Below are 20,348 nucleotides of genomic sequence, written 5' to 3'. Positions count from 1 at the left end.
CCACGAATCATGGTGAAATTCAACCATGAAGGGCACCTCAAGCCAGCTCTCAAGTGCTTTCAGTGCAGGCACTCAGGCTGAACCAGAGAGACATTTCTCCCTGCAGGTCATCGTAGGTGCACAGAAGACTGTGGGTAGGTTCAGGCAGCAGGTCAAGACTGCACAATCCCATATGGGAGAAGAGACACCCTTTCCAGGGATGTGGCAAAGCTGAACAGCAAGGAAAAACCATGGTGTGCTGCAGGGAAGTCCCCTGCCCGCAGGCGTGACGGCCACGAGGACCTAGATTACGCTCATCAGGCTCTACCACAGCATGGTTTTGTGATCAAAGAGATGCCCGCATCCTTCCCTGAGAGAGACCCACGCCCAAATTGACCTGTTTTGCTCAGCAAGGTCATCCCAGAGGCCAGAGGCCTGGATGGCCTGCTTTTGAGGAGAGGCTCAGGGCAGGGAGCCAAAAGCTCACAGCCCTTTTTCCTGGGTGAGGGATGGAGTGGCCCATTCCATGCATTTCAAACTACAAAGGGACAATGGATCAGTCTCCCAGAGCACCTGGGAGTCATCGTGATGTGGAAGAGTTTGGAAAAACCCTGAACTCCAGGCAAACACGAGTCACCCTGCGGTGGACTTCAGTGGACACAGTGCCCTGGCCTCAGGCGTGCCAGGGATAGCAGAGCTTATAGCCTCATTCCTCCCAAAGTGCTGCTTTCTTCAAGGACATTTCTACACACTGTAGCACCGTTCGTGAAACAACTGGTACTTCTGTGCAATCTCGTGCTGCTGCAGCCTTCCAAGGCATTGCCTTTCAGTGGCTACTCAAGGGCCCATGAGACTCAGTGCACCCCAGAATAATGAAAGTTAGAAGGGACCTCTGGAGGTCCTATGGGACAACTGCCTGCCCTGAGCAGGCCAAACTTCCCAGTTACCTCAGGAAGCTCTGGGCCTTGCCCCATCAACTTCTGAACACTGCCACTGTCGGAGAGGTCACTGTCTCTTGGGCAGCTCTTCCAGGGCTGCACCGTGCCCCTTGTCACTTACTTTCCCACAGAGGCAGCTGGCATTTCCCTTGTTGCAACTTGTTAGTGTTAATCTTGCCCTTTCGCAGCGCCCCTCTCCGGAGAGTCTGGCTCTTTCCTTACACAACTTCCTGTAGCTGTTGGGACACTGCAGTTCTTCACTTGCCTGGAATATTCCTCTCACTGGCCCGTCTGCTACTCAGGTAGCAGTGACCTTGCAATCAGCATCCAAGCCACGTGCCTCCTTCTTTCCTATCAGGTATTCAGGCACCAGTGACCTTCACAAGCGCCTAGAGCTGCCGTGAGCCTACTCCGGCCCATCAGCTGCAGAGACAGAAGTGACCTTAAGATCAAAATGCAAACCACATGCCTGCTGCTGGCCTAGCAGGCAATGAGGTTGAAGGGAACTCACAAGCACACAGCCCAAAATGTGCACGCTGCTGCTTATCAAGAACGCAAGCACCTAGCACAAGCCATGTTCCTGCAGATGGCCTGCGGAGCCAGACGCAACCTCACAGTCAACATCCAAGCCATAATCTGGCTTCTGGCCAATCAGGTACCCAGGTAGCAGGGAGCTCACTTACAGATACCCATGCCGTCTTCCTGCTGCCAGCTCACAGAAGCACTCAGACAAGGAGAACTTCTGGAAGAAGAAACTCCGGATTGCCTTTGAACGGTGATGGCAACTGGGAGAGTTCCCTGAGGCCTGGAAGAAAGTCAAAGTCACTCCAATCTTCCAGAAGGGCACAAAGGAGGACCTGGGGAACTGCAGGCTGGCCAGTCTCTCCTCGATCCCTGGAAAGGGGAAGGAGCAACTCATCCTGGAAACGCTTTCCAGACAAATGAAGAAGAAGAAGGTGATTGTTGTTTTCATTACACTATTCCTAGCCCATTTCTGTCTGACTCTGCTCTCCTCTTTTTGTGGGTGTGTATGTTTGTGTGTGTGCACGCGCACGCGTGTGTGTGTGTGAGGTGTTGGCCAGGAAACTTCAGCCTGCATCAAAACAAAATGGGCACACCAATCCAGATGTAGCCTCTGCAGTGCCAAGGGAAGGGCAACAATCCTTCTGCTCAGCTTTCATCAATGAGCTTGTGCTGGAAAGGAAGATTTGAGATGACCCACTCCAACCACGTATCCAACGTATCCAGGTACGCTTTCACCCGAGAAGGGGCTTGAGGCCTGGTGCCCACCCTAGCAGCCAGGGATTCTCACAACTGAGCCTCCCAGGCCCACAAGTAGGCCACCAGGAGATGACAGTGAGGGTGCCAGCACTGGTGAGCAGGCCCCAGGGGTATGGGGTGAGGTCTGGAGATGGACAGGAAGTAAATACCAGGATTAGGATTGAAGGCTCCCTCCAGGATTTGCAGAGAGATCTGTGCTTGGACAGACTTTCCCTCCTCCTTCCAGCCCAGAGAGGTCTATAGTCACTGAAAGGGAAATGCAGAGCAGTTGTTGTTCCCTGCCTGCACAAACCCAGCCCTTGTGCTCTCCTAGGAGCCATGGAGCACACTCAGACCTCTTGGCTCATGCAGATCAAACCTAGAACTAGGTGGGTTTTAAAAGTGGGGTGAAACAACCAGGCTGAGAATGAGAGAGAGAAGTGGGCATCCTTGAGGTGTCATTATACAGACCACATGAAAACTTTTATTCAACCCAGTTAACAAGGATGCCAAGCACAGAGGCTTTGCTGAAAAGGCCCTTTACTGCACACAGTCTTTTCCCCAGGACAATGACTTGAGATTGTTGCATGAGCAGGAAACCTACCCACACTAGCCCTGTCTCCTACGGATAACCCCCACCCACCAAAAACCACACACAAAGAGAACATCAGGTCTCAGGCTCTAATTATGATTTGCATGGGGTTTATGTGAATCAAAGGGTTTTATTTAAAACAGCAACCGCTGCAAAGAATGATGCAGTCCTAGGAAAAAGGTTGGCAGGCCACTTGCAGGTGTGTAGACTATCCTGCTGCTCAGTGCAGGGCTAACTGCAAAGACAGTGGAGGATCCTTGCCACCTTGTCCAGCTGACTTTTGTCCAGGAAGGGACTGCCTTTGCCTTCTCTACAAACCATGCTCCACACAGTGGAAGCCTGCAATCAGTTGCCCCCTCACCTTCTCTTCTCCGGGCTGAACAAACCAAGCTCCCTCAGCATCTCCCTCAATCACCACACGCTTTGGCACCCTCCGATCCCACTCTGCGCATGTCCTCTCTTCCTGATAGATGTGTGCACAGGAAGACCTCTTCTGTGGCTCATACTTCCTGACCGTGGTCCTCCTGAAAAATGCCACCGGTGCTTGTGCAGCCTGCAGTGGGATGGCGTGGGGTTTCTCTGTCCTGGCAGGGGTGTTGGAGAGAAATGCCACAGAGCCTGAGCTGGATGTGTGCATGCAATGCCACCTGCTCTGCGTTCCCCTTTCATGGCAGTTACTGGAAACCCCTTCCAGGCAGAAGGGCTGGAAGGAGGAGGGAAAGTCTGTCCCAGCACAGCTTTCACTGTAAATCCCAGAGGGAGCCTTCACTCCTAATCCTGGTATCGACTTCAAGTCCATCTCCAGACCTCACCCCATAACCCTAGGATCTGCTCACCAGTGCAGGCCCCCTCACTACACTCTCCTGGTGGCCCACTTGTGGAGTGCAAGGTACAGCTGGAGCTGAACTTGGCTAGGGACATGAAAAATAACAAGAAGGGTTTCTTCAGGTACGTGAGACAACAAAGGAAGATGAAACAAACTGTACACCCCCCCACGATGAGCAGAATGGGAGACCTGGCTACAACCGACATGGAGAAGGCTGAGGTACTCAACAACTTTTTTGCCTCACTCTTCACCAGCAAGTGCTCTAGCCATGCCACCCAATTCACAGATCCAAAGGCAGGGACTGGGAGAATGAAGTACCACCCAACGTAAGAGAAGATCAGGTTTGAGACCACCTAAGGATGTGCACAAGTCCATGGGACCCGATGAGATGTATCCGAGGGCCATGAAGGAACTGGCAGATGAAGTTGCTAAGCCACTCTCCACAAACACACCCCCACCCCAACACAAGAAAAGCACAGTCTGACAGAAATGAGCTAGGAGTAGAATACAATGAAAACAAGACCAATCGCATTCTTGTTCTTCACGTGTCTGCAAAGGGTTTCCAGGATGAGTTGCTCCTTCCCCTTCCCAGGGATCGAGGTGTGGCGGACCGGCGTGCTGTTGCCCTCATTCTCCTTTGCGCCATTCGCGAAGATAGGAGTGACAATGACTTCCTTCCAGGACTCAGGAACCTCTCCCAGTTGTCGCGTCCTTTCAAAGATAATTGAGAGTGGCCTCCTCTATAGGTCTTTCTTGCCTGAGTGCTTCACGAGCTGGCAGCAGGAAGATAGCACGGGTATCTGCAGGTGAGCTCCCTGCTACCTGAGTGCCTGACTGGCCAGAAGCCAGAAGATCGCTTGCATGTTGACTGTGAGGTGGCCTCTGGCTCTGCAGGCAATGGGCCACCCACAGGCATATCGCTTGTGCTAAGTGCTCGTCTTCATTCCAGAGTGGATACCACTGCACGGTATATCTTTTTATACCCAAACACTTCTTGGTCCAAAGGAAGCGGACAGTCCCTGAGAGGGAGATCTGAGAACAAGCGGGAATGACAGTGTCAAAAATGGCCGTCCGGCAATCACAAAGCAATAGGAGAACCCACGGGGAATGACGCTGTCAGAAGTTGCCTCTTCCCTTTGTTTAGTGAGTGGGGGCTTCCTTGCCTGACGTGCTTCTGGGTAGACAGGTAGGGTTGGCTGGTCCTGACAGCCAATCACAGGTCTGCCTGAGAGCAGGTGGGCATGATGGGGTCCAGAAATGGCTGTCAGCCAATCAGAGAGCAGTATGAAAACACGGTGGTTATGGTGCTTAATAAGAAAATGGCAGCTGAAAGAAAATGGTGCCCCCCGTGTATGTAGGGGAAGGTACGTCCTGGTCACGTGTACTTCATCATTCATCAGTGCCGGCACGGGCATTCACCAAAGCAATCATCCATCCCCAAAACCAGGGGCAGCACAAGGCAGATTTTAGCCCAAGAACAGGTAATGCTTGGAGTCCTGCAAACAAATTGCTTACGAGCACACAGCACAGAATGTGGCAGATGCTTATATCAGGCCAAGCATCATAGACCAAGAAACTTGTGCTAGGAATGATCCACCTGGCCTATTTGCACATTATATAGACAGAGAATTGCTACCCTAGCATTGCCTGCTTTTTACTTACTGATTGCTGAGCTACTACTACACACGTCTACAAGCTACGGACATATCCAGTGCCTAGGAAGAAACCCAGGCTGGTTGCTGTGCCTTTTTAATTCAGCCAAAGGGTACATCATGCAACCACACGCTAGCCCAGGACAGCGTGATTGTGACTCCGACTGGGGCAGACTCTGACCGCGCTACCTCAGCGTTATGCCCTCTGGTATTCCCCATGGGCACTGTATTGGCTACACATGGCAAGGTTTTGGTAGTGGAGGGGTCAGGGGGTGCTGCAGAATGGCCTCTGTGGGAAGAGATAAGGGGCTGCCCTGTGTCAGACACAGTCAGTTCCAGCTCCACAGTGGACCCACCGCACAAGACAGCTGAGCTGTCGTCTACATTGGTGGCCCCCCTGTGAAAACATATTCCAGAAAGGGCAAAAGAGGCCAGGCAGAGAGAGCTGGAAGGAACAAAAAGAGTGGGAAAGAGCAGAGACACATCCTGCTTGGGCGAGTAGAGGAGTCTGGTGTGAAGCACTGCAGTTGTCCCGGCACAGGGGAGAGGAAAGGCGGTGTTTTATGTTTGTCTTTTTGTTTCTCACTACTTGCATCTGTTTTAATTGGCAAAGAATTAATTTTGCCCAAGTCAAGCCTGATTTTCCCACAAGAGTTTTTGCTAAGCCATGTCCGTGTGTTTATCTTGAGCCAAGAGATTTCTCAGTGTGTTTTCAGTGCTCCGCATCGCCCTGCGGGTGGGGAAAGTAGTGAGCAGCTGGGTGGGCGTTTGTCTGTGCTTAAACCACCACAGGTACGTACACGCAAACGCACACGCACCTGCATAGTACGTGCGCAGCTGGCCCACGTATGAACGCAGATGGGGAGCGTCACCATTAGCAGCACCCAGCAGCTGGAGTTTCCGTAGCCAAGAGCTCACACGCAGAGAAGCACACCCACGTGCCAGCAGCTTGAGGTCGTGTGTATGTGTGCAGGGGTCTGGAAGGAGGAGGCGGGATAGTCTGTGAAGCGGAGGAGCAGGCAAGAGGGCAGTTTGTGACCTGGCAGAGCAGGAGGCAGGCAAGACTGGGACGTGGAGGAGCAGGAGGGAGGCCAGGCTCTGGGCTGGAGGAGCGGGAGGCAGGAGTGGCCCAGGAGCGTTGGTGGTATAGTGGTGAGCATAGCTGCCTTCCAAGCAGTTGACCCGGGTTCGATTCCTGGCCAACGCAGGCAAGCTTTTACTCAGCCTGGCTCCACAGTGCCTTGCCTGTCCTGTTCCCAAACAGCGCAGCTTCCCTCCCTCAGGAAGGTCACCTCGCATAGGGCAGTCGCGCCACTCCCCTTGACTCCCCCTGCAGCCTTGCTTCATGGACAGGCCTCTGGGCACCTCCGAGCCCAGCAGTCACAGGCCGGGCTTTTAGCAAGGTCAGCCTTGCAAAAGCAGACTGCGGGGGCTGCTTTGCACCATTCTGAGATTCTCAGGCAGCGCTGAAGCATGGCAGCAGGTGCCCGGAGAACTTTGTTTGGGATTTTCCATGCCTGGGTATCACACTCAGGTTTCAGTGGGGCTCAGGCACTGTGCCACCTGCTCTAGCTTTGGGGCTAGCCCTGCTTTAGGCAGGCATTTGGACTAGTGACCGCCTGAGATGCCTTACAGTCTACCTCCTTCCATGAAGCAACAAGTCCCAGAGAGCTGTGCCCTCCTTCCTCTACGTCACGGGCAGTAAGTCAGCCTCTTCCCGGCAGGAACGGGAGCCCAGTCATTGCTCGGCACTTGCCGCATCTCCTGTTCTTTTGCCTTGACTCTCCAGACCCTTTCCCACACACTGACTCCTTGAGACCGACACAGCATTCCCCCAGGGGTTGGTGTGGCACAGCCCTCCTTGCCGAGCCTTCCCAGCCCCGAGCAGGGAAGAAGGAAGCACCCTGGTTGCCCCAGGAACCGTCCATGAGGCAGCGCTGCAGGCCAAGTGCTTGGCAGCGCTGCAGGCCAAGTGCTTGGCTTGCCATCTCCTGAGGCTCTGGAGGGAATGGAGGAAATCACGGGAAAGGTAGACGTGTGCCTGGAGCCCTTGACAGGACATTGGCGTGCGTAGAGCCGTAATTCACTGACGGTTCCTTTGGTTGCTCCCGTGAAGGATTGCCTTGGGCTTTGGGAGATGTGTGGGAAGTGTGCTGCCCCTGTGCTGGGTACTCCGGTTCCATGTGGTATGAAGCGCGTGTAGGAGCTGAGGTCGCCAGTCCGCAGCCCTTGGTGGGAGCAGGGCAAGGGTGCTCCCAGGATACAGCTCCCCCTGCAGCAGTGCCAGGAGGAGGCTGGCTGAGGTGGGCTGGCTCTGGCAGCTGCAGGGAGCGGACCAGCAGCAGCAGCAGCGGGTCAGGATGGCCGAGTGGTCTAAGGCGTTGCGTTCAGGTTGCAGCCTCCCTGGGAGGCATGGCTTCGAGTCCCACTCCTGACAGGCTCTTCTCTCTGGCTGCCCCGCTTCATGGCTTCTCTCTCTTGGCCTCTCTCTTCAGTGGAGGCTTCTTGCCCCTCTGGGGGCTCTGCTCAGCCTGCTGACCAGGTCTTGCTGCAGTCCCAGCTCCTGTAGAAGGAGGAATGGGCGTACCCATGCTGCCCCACCAGTAGCAGCTGGGTAGGCCTAGAACAGAATCATGGAAGGAGGAGAGCCCCTGGGGAATTCCACTTTTCCACTCTCCCCTACAAAAGTCACATTCTGCATGCCTCTCCCCTCCCCTGCAACGTGGAGCTTTGGACATTCTTCAAATATTCACCCACAAAACCCTCTCTCCCTGCTTCCCCTTTCCCCTCCAACAACCCTTCTGGTTGGAGGGCATTTCAGGGACTCAGAGAGTGCATCCTCCTGCTTCAGGCAGGCTCCCACCAACTGATCAGTGCTTTGTCCTTTCAGGTCATAAAATACCTTGAGGACAGATGTTTCACAGCCTCTCTGGACCCCTGTTCCCATGCTTAGGCACCCTCCGGGTGATCATTTTTGAATGTGTAGCCAGTCACAAACTGCCTGCTCAATTTCTGACCATGGCTCTCATCCTCCAGCCATCGCAGGAGCCTCCTGGTAGGCACCAGGAGGCTCCTATTAGATCCCCGCTAAGCATTTTCTTCTCCCAGCTGAGCAAGCCTTGGGTCCTCAGCCTTTCCTTACAAGGCCCCCCCAGCCCCTGACTATGCTAGGGATCCTCCGCTGAACTTGCTCCAGTTTATCATCACCTTTCCTTGGTTCCCCAGATAGTCCTTCTTCCCCCGTTTTGGAGACGGGGCAACTTTTCCCTCTCCTTAGTCATCAGGGAGCTCCTCTGCCCTCTGCTCCCAAAGCTGGAGAGCCCCCACGATGCGTCCTTCCCTCTTTCAGGCCCAGTGGCACATTGTGTAGGTGCCAATCCAGCACTAGGCATTGACCAGCAGGATTTCAACCCAGAAAGTTTCCCCGAACTGGCAGTTCCTCACCAGCAAACACTGGATGTCCTTATTTCAGCTGGGATAGAGTTAATTGTCTTCCTAGCAGCTGGTACAGTGCTATGTTTTGAGTTCAGTATGCAAAGAATGTTGATAACACTGATGTTTTCAGTTGTTGCTAAGTAGTGTTTAGACGAAAGTCAAGGATTTTTCAGCTTCTCATGCCCAGCCAGCGAGAAAGCTGGAGGGGCACAAGAAGTTGGCACAGGACACAGCCAGGGCAGCTGACCCAAACTGGCTAATGGGGTATTCCATACGATGTGACATCCCAACTAGTATAGGAACTGAGGGGAGTGGGGGTGGGGAATGGCCGCTCGGGGACTAGCTGGGTGTTGGTCGGCGGGTGGTGAGCAATTGCACAGCACATCATTCGTACATTCCGATCCTTTTATTATTGCTGTTGTCATTTTAGTAGTGTTATCATTATCATTATTAGTTTCTTCTTTTCTGTTCTATTAAACCGTTCTTATCTCAACCTCCGAGTTTTACTTCTTTTCCCGAATCTCTCCCCCATCCCACCAGGTGGGGGGGGAGTGAGTGAGTGAGTGAGCGGCTGCGTGGTGCTTAGTTGCTGGCTGGGGTTAAACCACCACAGTCCCTTTTTGGTGCCCAACGTGGGGCCCGAAGGGTTGAGATAACGACAAACCTGACCAGAGCTTGTTAAAACAAGTTTGTTATAAGCAGTCATTATATTGGTCTAATAGTCGCTGGTCATTATGTTGATTTATGCGTTCTTAGAGTTGTTGCTCTGGTTTTTAAAGTTCTGTTATGTATCACCTCGCTTGCTGTATGTAGTCCCTCTTCTGCTGCTTATCATCCATGGGAGGTGGATTAAGGTTTTCGCTTTGATGTATTGTATAACACTGGTTTATGGTTTGATGAAGTCATCGGTTGTGGGATTAATCCGGTATTTGCACTCAGCATTGTCACCTTTATACTCCAGGAGCCATCTGTGGGAAACTATTAATAATTACACCATTTACCTTTCCTCCTTGGAAAACCAGTCTGTGGGTGGGATACCTCTCTTCCCCTCTCCTTTCTCCTTCAGTCCAGTTACAATGGTGTTTGAGAATTTTGAAAAATTTGAATACTCTTGGGATGTTGGGACCAGCATGGTCCTAGCCCTACTGCTAGGAATTAGCATGCTCCTGAACGTGGTTCAGCTCTTGTTTAAGGTTAAACAACTTTTTAAGAAGGTCACCCAGAGATCTGCCCCGAGGCTGGATAATTATGAGTGGCAGGGTGTGGGGGGTAGTATGGGCAAGTACCTAGAGAAGTGGGCACCTCCAGTGTTTTGGAAATTCACCCCTGAACAAGTGCAGAATCCGGAAGAACTAGTAAAATATTTGGAAAAGGTATGCTGTCACCCTGGCAGCTCCAGAGAGATACAAATCACTGCAACGTGCTGGGGCCTGGCCCGTGCCTACCGAGCCCTGTTCGACACCACTCAGTACCCTCAAGGGGAAGAGAAGGTCTCTGGACCTAACAACAAAACGATGAGCACTGCGGTCACCCAAACCTCGGCAACGGGCACTGTGGCCCCTCCAGCCCCGGTGATGAGCATTGAGGCCACCCAGACCTTGGTGACAGACACTGCGGTTATCCAAAACCCGGAGAGCGATACTGCAACTGAACCAGTGGACCAACCTGCACCAGTATCAGTTGCCCCCGTACAGAAAAAGAAATATACAAAAAAGTCAGCTCGCTTAGCGAAGGATGAAGGTGAACCAGGGTCATCACGGGAACAGGAGGAAGAGGCAGAACCAGAGGTAATAACCCGGTCCCTATCCTTGAGTGAGCTGCGGGATATGCGAAAAGATTTCGGCCGCCATATAGGTGAGCATATTATCACCTGGCTCCTCCGATGCTGGGACAATGGGGCTAATAGCTTGGAATTAGAAGGTAGGGAAGCCAAGCAGCTGGGATCGCTTGCCAGGGAAGGTGGCATTGACGAGGCAATTGGAAAAGGGACACAAGCCATCAGCCTCTGGAGGCGACTCCTGTCAAGTGTGAAGGAAAGGTACCCCTTTAAGGAAGATGTTATATGTCAATCAAGCAAGTGGACCACCATGGGAAAAGGTATCCAATATCTGAGGGAATTAGCTGTGCTAGAGACGATTCATTATGACCCAGACAACCCACAATTACCCAAAGATCCAGACAAAGTCCAATGCACACGACCCATGTGGCGGGAGTTTGTACGGAGCGCACCATCGTCCTATGCCAACTCACTGGCAATAATGACCTGGAAAGACGAAGAGGCACCGACGGTGGATGAAGTGGCTCGCCAACTCCGTCAATACGAAGAAAATCTCTCCTCCTCCCTACAAGCCTGCATTTTGGCTGTGGAGAAGCTGTCCGAGGATTTCCAGCAATTCAAGGAGGAGATGTCCTATTCCCCACCTGTAAGGACCAACATCTCAGCTATTAGGAGTGAACGCTCCTCTGCCCAAGACAGACAATATAGAAGGTACACACCGCGAGGTGCCCTGTGGTTTTACTTATGTGATCATGGAGAGGACATGAGGAAATGGGATGGAAAACCTACCTCGGTCCTAAATGCATAGGTACGTGAGCTGCGAGGAAAAACCACCACAAAAGGGGATTCTACCAGGAAAAATGCCGCTTCAGTTTCCAAACAGAGTAGAAGGGCTGATCTTATTTCTTATCCTCTTGAAGGGACTTCTGAGCCAATTTTACGAGAAGTGAATACTGGATGCTCTGACCAGAATTAGAGGGGCCCTGCCTCCAGCCAGGTGGAGGAAAGGGATAACCGGGTCTATTGGACTGTGTGGATTCGATGGCCTGGCGCGTTAGACCCACAGGAGTATAAGGCTCTAGTAGACACCGGCACACAGTGCACTCACTCTAATGCCATCAAGTTATAAAGGGGCAGAACCCATCTGTATTTCTGGTGTGACAGGGGGATGTAGGAGACTGTGTTGGACTATGTTTGTCTCGACATTGCTGCTGCACAGTTACCATTTGCTAGCCTCAACAACCTGTTGCTGTGGGGGAGTACGCGCTGAAGGAAACAAAATGTCCCTGGAGAAACCACCATATCCGCCTGAAGCTAACAGTGCCTACCAAGCTGTGCTTGCCCACGAGCAAGGTGAAGAACCCACCGAGAACACCTGGGCATGCGCCCATGGAGGAACACGGGGCGGCATGTATGATAATGAGCTCCGTGGAAATGGGTGGACTCTTTGGAGAAATCGTGGGGACCGGGACAATAAAAGAACTGCGTACTCCTCTCTCGAGCAACTGAAAAGCAACTGAAAAGGAACAAAAAGACAAAAAGGACTGAAAAGGGACTGCAGCGCTTGGAACTGGGACTTTGGCATCACCTGTCTGCTGGAACCTGGAGCTTGGACCCTCCATCACCTGCACCGAGACCGAGTCAATGGGACGTTGCTGGCTTCATGGTGGTGGTAACTAGTCTTGCTGTACCTCTTCCATTTTCTTGCTTAGGTCTGTCTCTTTTTCCTTCCTTCTTCCCTCTGTCCTGTGGCTATTATCAGTTGTTATAGGAAATAAAACTTGTAAGGTTGTACGGCATCTGAGATTTGAACGCGGCGTAACGGTCAGCAGCGTTCAGTCAGCGGCGAGGCCAGCAGAGGCAGCGGTAAGTCGGCGGCTAAGCGCTAGATTGAGGCGGACAGGGAGGTTCCCGAGGCCCGGGAGCGCCGGGGAAGGGTGGAGGGACCCGGCCGGAGCCGGCGGCTCTCGCGGGAGAGGCTGACGCGGCGTGGGCGTTGCCAGGGGCAACCGCGGGAGATTTGAACGGCCCTGAGGAGCGCCAGCGACCAGGAGCGCGGTGAACAGGACGGGCAAACAGGGCGTGGCGCGTCAGAAAGGGCGTGGCGCGGCAGTTTGCGTGGCAGTTCGTGCAGGTAGGGTGCAGCCCCCCCGTTCCCAGCTCGAGCAGGCTGCTCAAGTGGTGGGTGTCGGCCCAGAGGGAGACCCAGGTATGGTTGTCACTCGGGGGAAAGCCATTGTTAGGAAAAATATGGCAACGCAGACAGAGGTCCCGCGTAAAACATGCAGCTGTCCAGGTCTCTGGCTGCAGGGAGTGCCTGAGTCTATCAGAAATGATGGAGGTCAGCGGGGACACCTCTTGTGTGAGGTGTGACCAGGTGAGTGATTTGCTCAGCCTGGTGGTAGAGCTGAAGGAGGAAGTGGAAAGGTTGAGGAGTATCAGGGAGTGTGAGAGGGAGATAGATTGGTGGGCCCACACCCTACACACCACACACACACCCCACACCCTACCATCCATGAGGCAGGGGCAGCAGATGGAGGCTCCGCAAGAATCGGAGGTTCCCCTGCCCTCCTGCCACCAGGCAGGAGGGGACCTAAGAGATGGAGGGGAATGGATACAGGTCCCTGCTCGGGGAGGCAGGCGAATCCACTCCCGGTCTCCCTCACCTTCCCAGTTGCCCCTACTGAACAGGTATGGGGCTCTGGAACTTGAGGACCAGGCCAGTGAAGATCAGGGTGTAGATGAAGCCCTATCTAGGGAGGTGCCTAAGCCCCATCGGGCAACCCCACGCATTCTCACATCCTCTGAAAAAAGAAAAAGGAGGGTAATTGTTGTAGGTGACTCCCTCTTAAGGGGGACAGAGGGCCCGATATGCAGACCTGACCCATCCCACAGGGAAGTCTGCTGCCTCCTTGGGGCCCGGGTAAAAGACATTACCAGGAAACTCCCTGGTCTGGTTCGGACCTCTGATTATTACCCATTGCTGGTTGTGCAGGTTGGCAGTGATGAGATTGCAGAGAGGAATCCAAAGGCAAACAAAAGGGATTTCAGGGCACTGGGACAATTAGTAGAAAGATCAGGAGCACAGGTAGTTTTTTCCTCAATCCCTTCAGTGGCAAGGAAATACACTGAAAGGAATAGGAAAACACACCTGGTCAATACGTGGCTCAGAGGCTGGTGCCATAGGTGGAATTTGGGGTTTTTTGATCATAGGGAGGCTTACACAGCACCGGGCTTGCTAGTGACAGGTGGTGTCCAACTGTCTCAAAGGGGTAAGAGAATCCTTGCTCATGAGATGGCAGGGCTCATAGGAAGGGCTTTAAACTAGGTTCGAAGGGGGTAAGGGATAAAACTAGGTGCACCAGAGATGAGCCTGGGGGCAGCGTGCCGATGTTAGGGGTGGATTCGATGACCCAGCTCAAATGCACCTATGCCAATGCACGCAGCATGGGCAATAAACAGGAGGAGCTGGAAGCCATTGTGCAGCAGGATAGATATGACTTAGTCGCCATCACGGAAACATGGTGGGATGACTCCCATGACTGGAGTGCTGCAATGGATGGCTACAAGCTCTTCAGAAGGGATAGGCAAGGTAGAAGAGGTGGTGGGGTGGCTCTTTATGTTAGGGAATGTTTTGACTGTTCAGAGCTACACGATTCTGATGACAAGGTGGAGTGCTTATGGGTGAGGATGAGAAGGAAAGCCAATAAGACAGATATTGTGCTGGGAGTCTGTTATAGACCGCCTGACCAGGTTGAAGAGATGGATGAATCGTTCTACAAACGGCTGGCAGTAGTCTCAGAATCATGTGCCCTTGTCCTTGTGGGGGACTTTAACTTTCCAGACATCTGCTGGAAATACAACACAGCAGTGAGTAAACAATCTAGGAGGTTCCTGGAGTGTGTGGAAGATAACTTCTTGACACAGCTGGTGGGTGAGCCAACCAGGGGAGGAGCCTTGCTAGATCTGTTGTTTACGAACAGGGAAGGACTGGTGGGAGGTGTGATGGTTGGAGGCCGTCTTGGGCTTAGTGACCATGAAATGACAGAATTTTCAATTCTTGGTGAGGCAAAGAAGGTGGTCAGCAAAACCACCACTATGGACTTCCAGAGGGCTAACTTTGGCCTCTTCAAGGCACTGGTTGAGAGAGTCCCTTGGGAGATGGTCCTGAAGGGCAAAGGGGTCCAGGAGGGATGGACATTCTTTAAAAAGGAAATCTTAATGGCTCAGGCCCAGGCTATTCCCATGTGCCGCAAGTCAAACCGCCGAGGAAAACAACCGGCCTGGCTGAATGGGGAGCTTTTGCTAGGACTTAAGAAAAAAAGGAGAGTTTATCATCTCTGGAGAAAAGGGCGGGCAACTTGGGAGGAGTACAGGGATCTTGTTAGATCATACAGAGAGAAAATTAGAAAGGCGAAAGCTCAGCTAGAACTAAATCTGGCCACTATCGTAAGGGACAACAAAAAATGTTTTTACAGATATGTTAACAGTAAAAAGAATCCCAAGGAGAATATCTATCCTTTAATGGATACAAAAGGGAACGTAGCAACCAGGGATGAGGAAAAGGCTGAGGTACTTAATGCCTCCTTTGCCTCAGTCTTTAATAGTGACTCCAGTCATCCTCAGGGTACTCCACCCCATGAGCTGGAAGGTAAGGATGACGAGCATAACATACCCCCCTTAATCCAGGAGGAATTAGTTAGGGACCTGCTACGCCATCAGGACACTCACAAATCTATGGGACCTGATGGGATCCATCCAAGAGTACTGAGGGAACTGGCAGAGGTCCTTGCCAAGCCGCTCTCTATCATCTATCAGCGTTCCTGGTCAACAGGGGAGGTCCCAGAGGACTGGAGGCTTGCCAATGTGACTCCCATTTATAAGAAGGGTCAGAGGGAGGATCCGGGGAACTACAGGCCTGTCAGCCTGACCTCGGTACCGGGGAAGATTATGGAACGGTTTGTCTTGAGAGCACTCACATGGCAAGTCCAGGATAAGAGGGGGATCAGGCCCAGTCAGCATGGGTTTACAAAAGGCAGGTCCTGCTTGACCAACCTGATCTCCTTCTATGACCGGGTGACCCGCCTAGTGGATGAGGGAAAGGCTGTGGATGTTATCTTCCTTGACTTCAGCAAGGCCTTTGACACTGTCTCTCATGGCGTGCCCCTTGAGAAACTGGCGTCTCGTGGCTTGGATAAGTGTACTCTTCACTGGGAGAAATACTGGCTGGATGGCCGAGCCCAGAGGGTAGTGGTGAATGGGGTGAAATCCAGTTGGCGGCGGGTCACAAGTGGTGTTCCCCAGGGCTCGGTGTGGGGCCCTGTTCTGTTTAATATCTTTTTCGATGATTTGGATGAGGGGATTGAGTGCACCCTCAGCAAGTTTGCAGACGACACCAAGTTGGGAGGCAGGGTCGATCTGCTTGAGGGTAGGGAGGCTCTACAGAGGGATCTGGACAGGCTGGATCGATGGGCTGAGGCCAGTCGTATGAAGTTTAACAAGGCCAAGTGCCGGGTCCTGCACTTCGGTCACGGCAACCCCATGCAGCGCTACAGGCTTGGGGAAGAGTGGCTGGAAAGCTGCCCGGCAGAGAAAGACCTGGGGGTGCTGGTTGACAGCCGGCTGAATATGAGCCAGCAGTGTGCCCACGTGGCCGAGAAGGCCAATGGCATCCTGGCCTGTATCAGGAACAGTGTGGCCAGCAGGAACAGGGAGGTGGTTGTTCCCCTGTACTCCGCAGTGGTGAGGCCGCACCTCGAGTACTGTGTTCAGTTTTGGGCCCCTCACTACAGGAAGGACATTGAGCTGCTAGAGCATGTCCAGAGAAGGGCAACCAAGTTGGTGAGGGGCCTTGAGCACAAGTCTTATGAGGAGCAGCTGAGAGATCTGGGGTTGTTCAGTCTAGAAAAGAGGAGGCTGAGGGGAGACCTTATCGCTCTCTAGAACTACCTGAAAGGGGGTTGTAGTGAGGTGGGTGTTGGTCTCTTCTGTCAGGTGGCTGGAGATAGGACAAGAGGAAATGGCCTCAAGTTGAGGCAAGGGAGATTTAGGTTAGATATTAGGAAAAATTTTTTTACTGAGAGGGTTGTCAAACATTGGAATGGGCTGCCCAGGGAAGTGGTTGATTCACCATCCTTGGAGGTATTCAAGAAGCGAGTGGACAGGGTACTCCATGGCATGGTTTAGGGGGCATGGTTAATGGTTGGACTCGATGATCTTGAAGGTCTTTTCCAACCAAAATGATTCTATGATTCTATGATCTCATTTGTGTCTTCATCTCGCTCTTGGGATCATTTAAGAACCCTCCCCGATATTGAATCGTGACAGGGGATCCCAAGAGTTAACTGTATTGGAAGCTGAATAAGCCTTACTGGGAATGAATGGCAGAAAAACCCCATTGCGACTGGTCCAAAGGCTCCGTGTATCCCTGGCATAGTCTATCTCAGGAGAGGGTATTTTAAGGACCCAAAGGGGTATCGCTGGGCTTTTGGTATAGCTGCCTTGGAGACGGAGGGCACTGAACAGCTGTCTACCCTGCCTGGTCTCTCTCAAGACCCTTCGATTGTGGGGTTGCTGAGGGTTGAAGAACAGCAAGTGCCAATTGCTACCACGACGGTGCAGCGGCGGCAATATCATACCAACCGAGACTCTTTGATTCCCATCCACAAGTTGATTCACCAACTGGAGAGCCAAGGAGTGATCAGCAAAACTCACTCACCCTTTAATAGTCCCATATGTACAATGCATAAGTCTAATGGAGAGTGGAGACTAACAGTTGACTGTCGTGGCCTGAATGAAGTTACGCCACTGCTGAGTGCTGCCGTTCCAGATATGCTAGAACTTCAATACGAGCTAGAGTCAAAGGCAGCCAAGTGGTATGCCACAATTGACATTGCTAATGCGTTTTTCTCAATCCCTCTGGCAGCAGAGTGTCGTCCACAATTTGCCTTTTACTTGGAGGGGCGTCCAGTACACTTGGAATCGATTGCCCCAGGGGTGGAAACACAGCCCCACCATTTGCCATGGACTAATCCAGACTGCACTGGAAAAAGGTGAAGCTCCGGAACACCTGCAATACGTTGATGACATCATCGTATGGGGCAACACCGCAGAAGAAGTCTTTGAGAAAGGGAAGAAAATAATCCAAATCCTTCTGAAAGCCGGTTTTGCCATAAAAGAAAGAAAGGTCAAGGGACCTGCACAGCAGATCCAGTCTTTAGGAAAAAAATGGCAAGATGGGCGTCATCAGATCCCAATGGACGTGATCAACAAAATAGCAGCTATGCCTCCACCGACTAATAAAAAGGAAACACAGGCTTTCTTAGGTGTCGTGGGTTTTTGGAGAATGCATATTCCAAATTACAGTCTGATTGTAAGCCCTCTCTATCAAGTGACCCGGAAGAAGAATGATTTTAAATGGGGCCCTGAGCAACAGCAAGGCTTTGAACAAATTAAGCGGGAGATTGTTCACGCAGTAGCCCTTGGACCAGTCCGGGCAGGACAAGATGTTAAAAATGTGCTCTATACTGCAGCCGGGGAGAATGGCCCTACCTGGAGCCTGTGGCAGAAAGCACCTGGGAAGACCCGAGGCCGACCCCTGGGGTTTTGGAGTCGAGGATATAGAGGATCCGAGGCTTACTATACTCCAACTGAAAAAGAGATATTGGCAGCATATGAAGGAGTTTGAACTGCCTCAGAAGTGGCTGGTACTGAAACACAGCTCCTCTTAACACCCCGACTGCCAGTGCTGGGCTGGATGTTCAAAGGGAGGGTCTCCTCTACACATCACGCGACTGATGCCACGTGGAGTAAGTGGATTGCACTGATCCCCCAACAGGCTCGCATAGGAAACCCCAGTTGCCCAGGAATTTTAGAAGTGATCACGGACTGGCCAGAAGGCAAAGATTTTGGAATGTCACCAGAGGAGGAGGTGACACGTGCTGAAGAAGCCCAGCTGTATAATAAACTGCCAGAAAATGAGAGGCAATATACCCTGTTCACTGACTGATCCTGTCGCATTGTGGGAAAGCATCAGAGGTGGAAGGCTGCTGTATGGAGTCCTACAGGACAAGTCACAGAAACTGCTGAAGGAGAAGGTGAATCGAGTCAGTTTGCAGAGGTGAAAGCCATCCAGCTAGCGTTAGACGTTGCTGAAAGAGAGAAGTGGCCAGTGCTCTGTCTCTCTACTGACTCATGGATGGTGGCAAATGCCCTATGGGGGTGGTTACAGCAATGGAAGCAGAGCAACTGGCAGCACAGAGGTAAACTCATTTGGGCTGCCGCACTGTGGCAAGATATTGCGTCCCGGCTAGAGAATCTGCTTGTGAAAGTACGTCATGTAGATGCTCACGTACCCAAGAGTCGGGCCACTGAAGAACATCAAAATAACCAACAGGTGGATCAGGCTGCCAAGATTGAAGTGTCTCAGGTGGACCTGGACTGGCAACATAAGGGTGAGCTATTTATGGCTCGCTGGGCCCATGATACTTCAGGCCGTCAGGGAAGAGATGCAACATATAGATGGGCTCGTGATCGAGGGGTGGACTTGACCATGGACACTATGGCACAGGTTATCCATGAATGTGAAACATGTGCTGCAATTAAGCAAGCCAAGCGGTTAAAGCCCCTGTGGTATGGAGGGCGATGGCTGAAATATAAATATGGGGAAGCCTGGCAGACTGACTATATCGCACTCCCACAAACTCACCAAGGCAAGCACTATGTGCTCACAATGGTGGAAGCAACCACCAGATGGCTGGAAACATATTCTGTACCCCATGCCACTGCCCGGAACACTATCCTGGGCCTTGAAAAGCAGGTCTTGTGGCGAGGTGGTACCCCAGAAAGAATTGAGTCAGACAACGGGACTCATTTCCAAAACAACCTCATAGGCACCTGGGCCAAAGAACATGGCATTGAGTGGGTGTATCATATCCCCTATCATGCACCAGCCTCTGGGAAAATTGAGCCATACAATGGACTGTTAAAGACTACATTGAAAGCAATGGGGGGGTGGAACTTTCAAACATTGGGATACACATTTAGCAAAAGCCACCTGGTTAGTCAACACCAGAGGATCTGCCAATCGGGGTGGCCCTGCCCAGTCAGAATTTTTACATACTGTAGAAGGGGATAAAGTCCCTGTAGTGCACATAAAAAATATGTTAGGGAAGACAGTCTGGGTTACTCCTGCCTCAGGCAAAGGTAAACCCATTCGTGGGATTGCTTTTGCTCAAGGGCCTGGGTGCACTTGGTGGGTAATGCGAAAAGATGGAGAAATCCGATGTGTGCCTCAAGGGGATTTGATTTTAGGTGAGAATAGCCAGAAGTAAACTGTATGATATGAGTTGCTATATAACCCTGCTACTGTATGTTATCCTTACTATAACTGTTATGTGCTATATCCATAGTACTATAGTAAGAATCACTTAGATCAAGCAAGAATGAACTATGATAAAACTGAGCGAAGCGCAGTAGTGATGGAACCAGAACTGACTCCAGCATGCAATAATCCAACGGTGCACACCATCCTCCTGCTGCGTCAAATGTCACCTGCTCGTCGCACCGCACTGAAGCCCAATTCTGCTCTACCGACGGAGAGGACTTTGCACCATCCCTCCTGCCCAGAAAGACTGGTAGGACAGATGGCACCCTGAGTCGGGAACTAAATGAACTCAATGAACATTTTATGAACATGACCCATAAACTAAAGGAATGGTATCTCTGTGTGTTTATACATATATACATATATATATGTATCTATCTCATTGTTCATATGTCTCAAAGGGATGGAAAAGGTGATGATGATTGACCAGGATGTAACTAAAGGTATGGGAACTGAGCATGACGTCAATGGTATAGAATAAGGGGTGGACACTGTCCTGGTTTA

At 51.9% G+C, this 20,348-nt stretch overlaps 1 non-coding gene across 1 annotated transcript; it reads left to right on the top strand.

Moving 5' to 3' along the window:
- The first annotated feature begins 6,382 nt into the window (after positions 1–6,382).
- Positions 6,383–6,454, top strand: TRNAG-UCC (transfer RNA glycine (anticodon UCC)). The gene has a single exon. It is a non-coding gene; the product is annotated as a tRNA-Gly (tRNA).
- Positions 6,455–20,348: the final 13,894 nt, after the last annotated feature.

Source organism: Harpia harpyja, chromosome 14, assembly GCF_026419915.1.
Source record: "Harpia harpyja isolate bHarHar1 chromosome 14, bHarHar1 primary haplotype, whole genome shotgun sequence".
NCBI lineage: Eukaryota > Metazoa > Chordata > Aves > Accipitriformes > Accipitridae > Harpia > Harpia harpyja.
The sequence above is the reverse complement of the archived record's forward strand: the minus strand, read 5'-3'. Positions and strand labels throughout refer to the sequence as shown.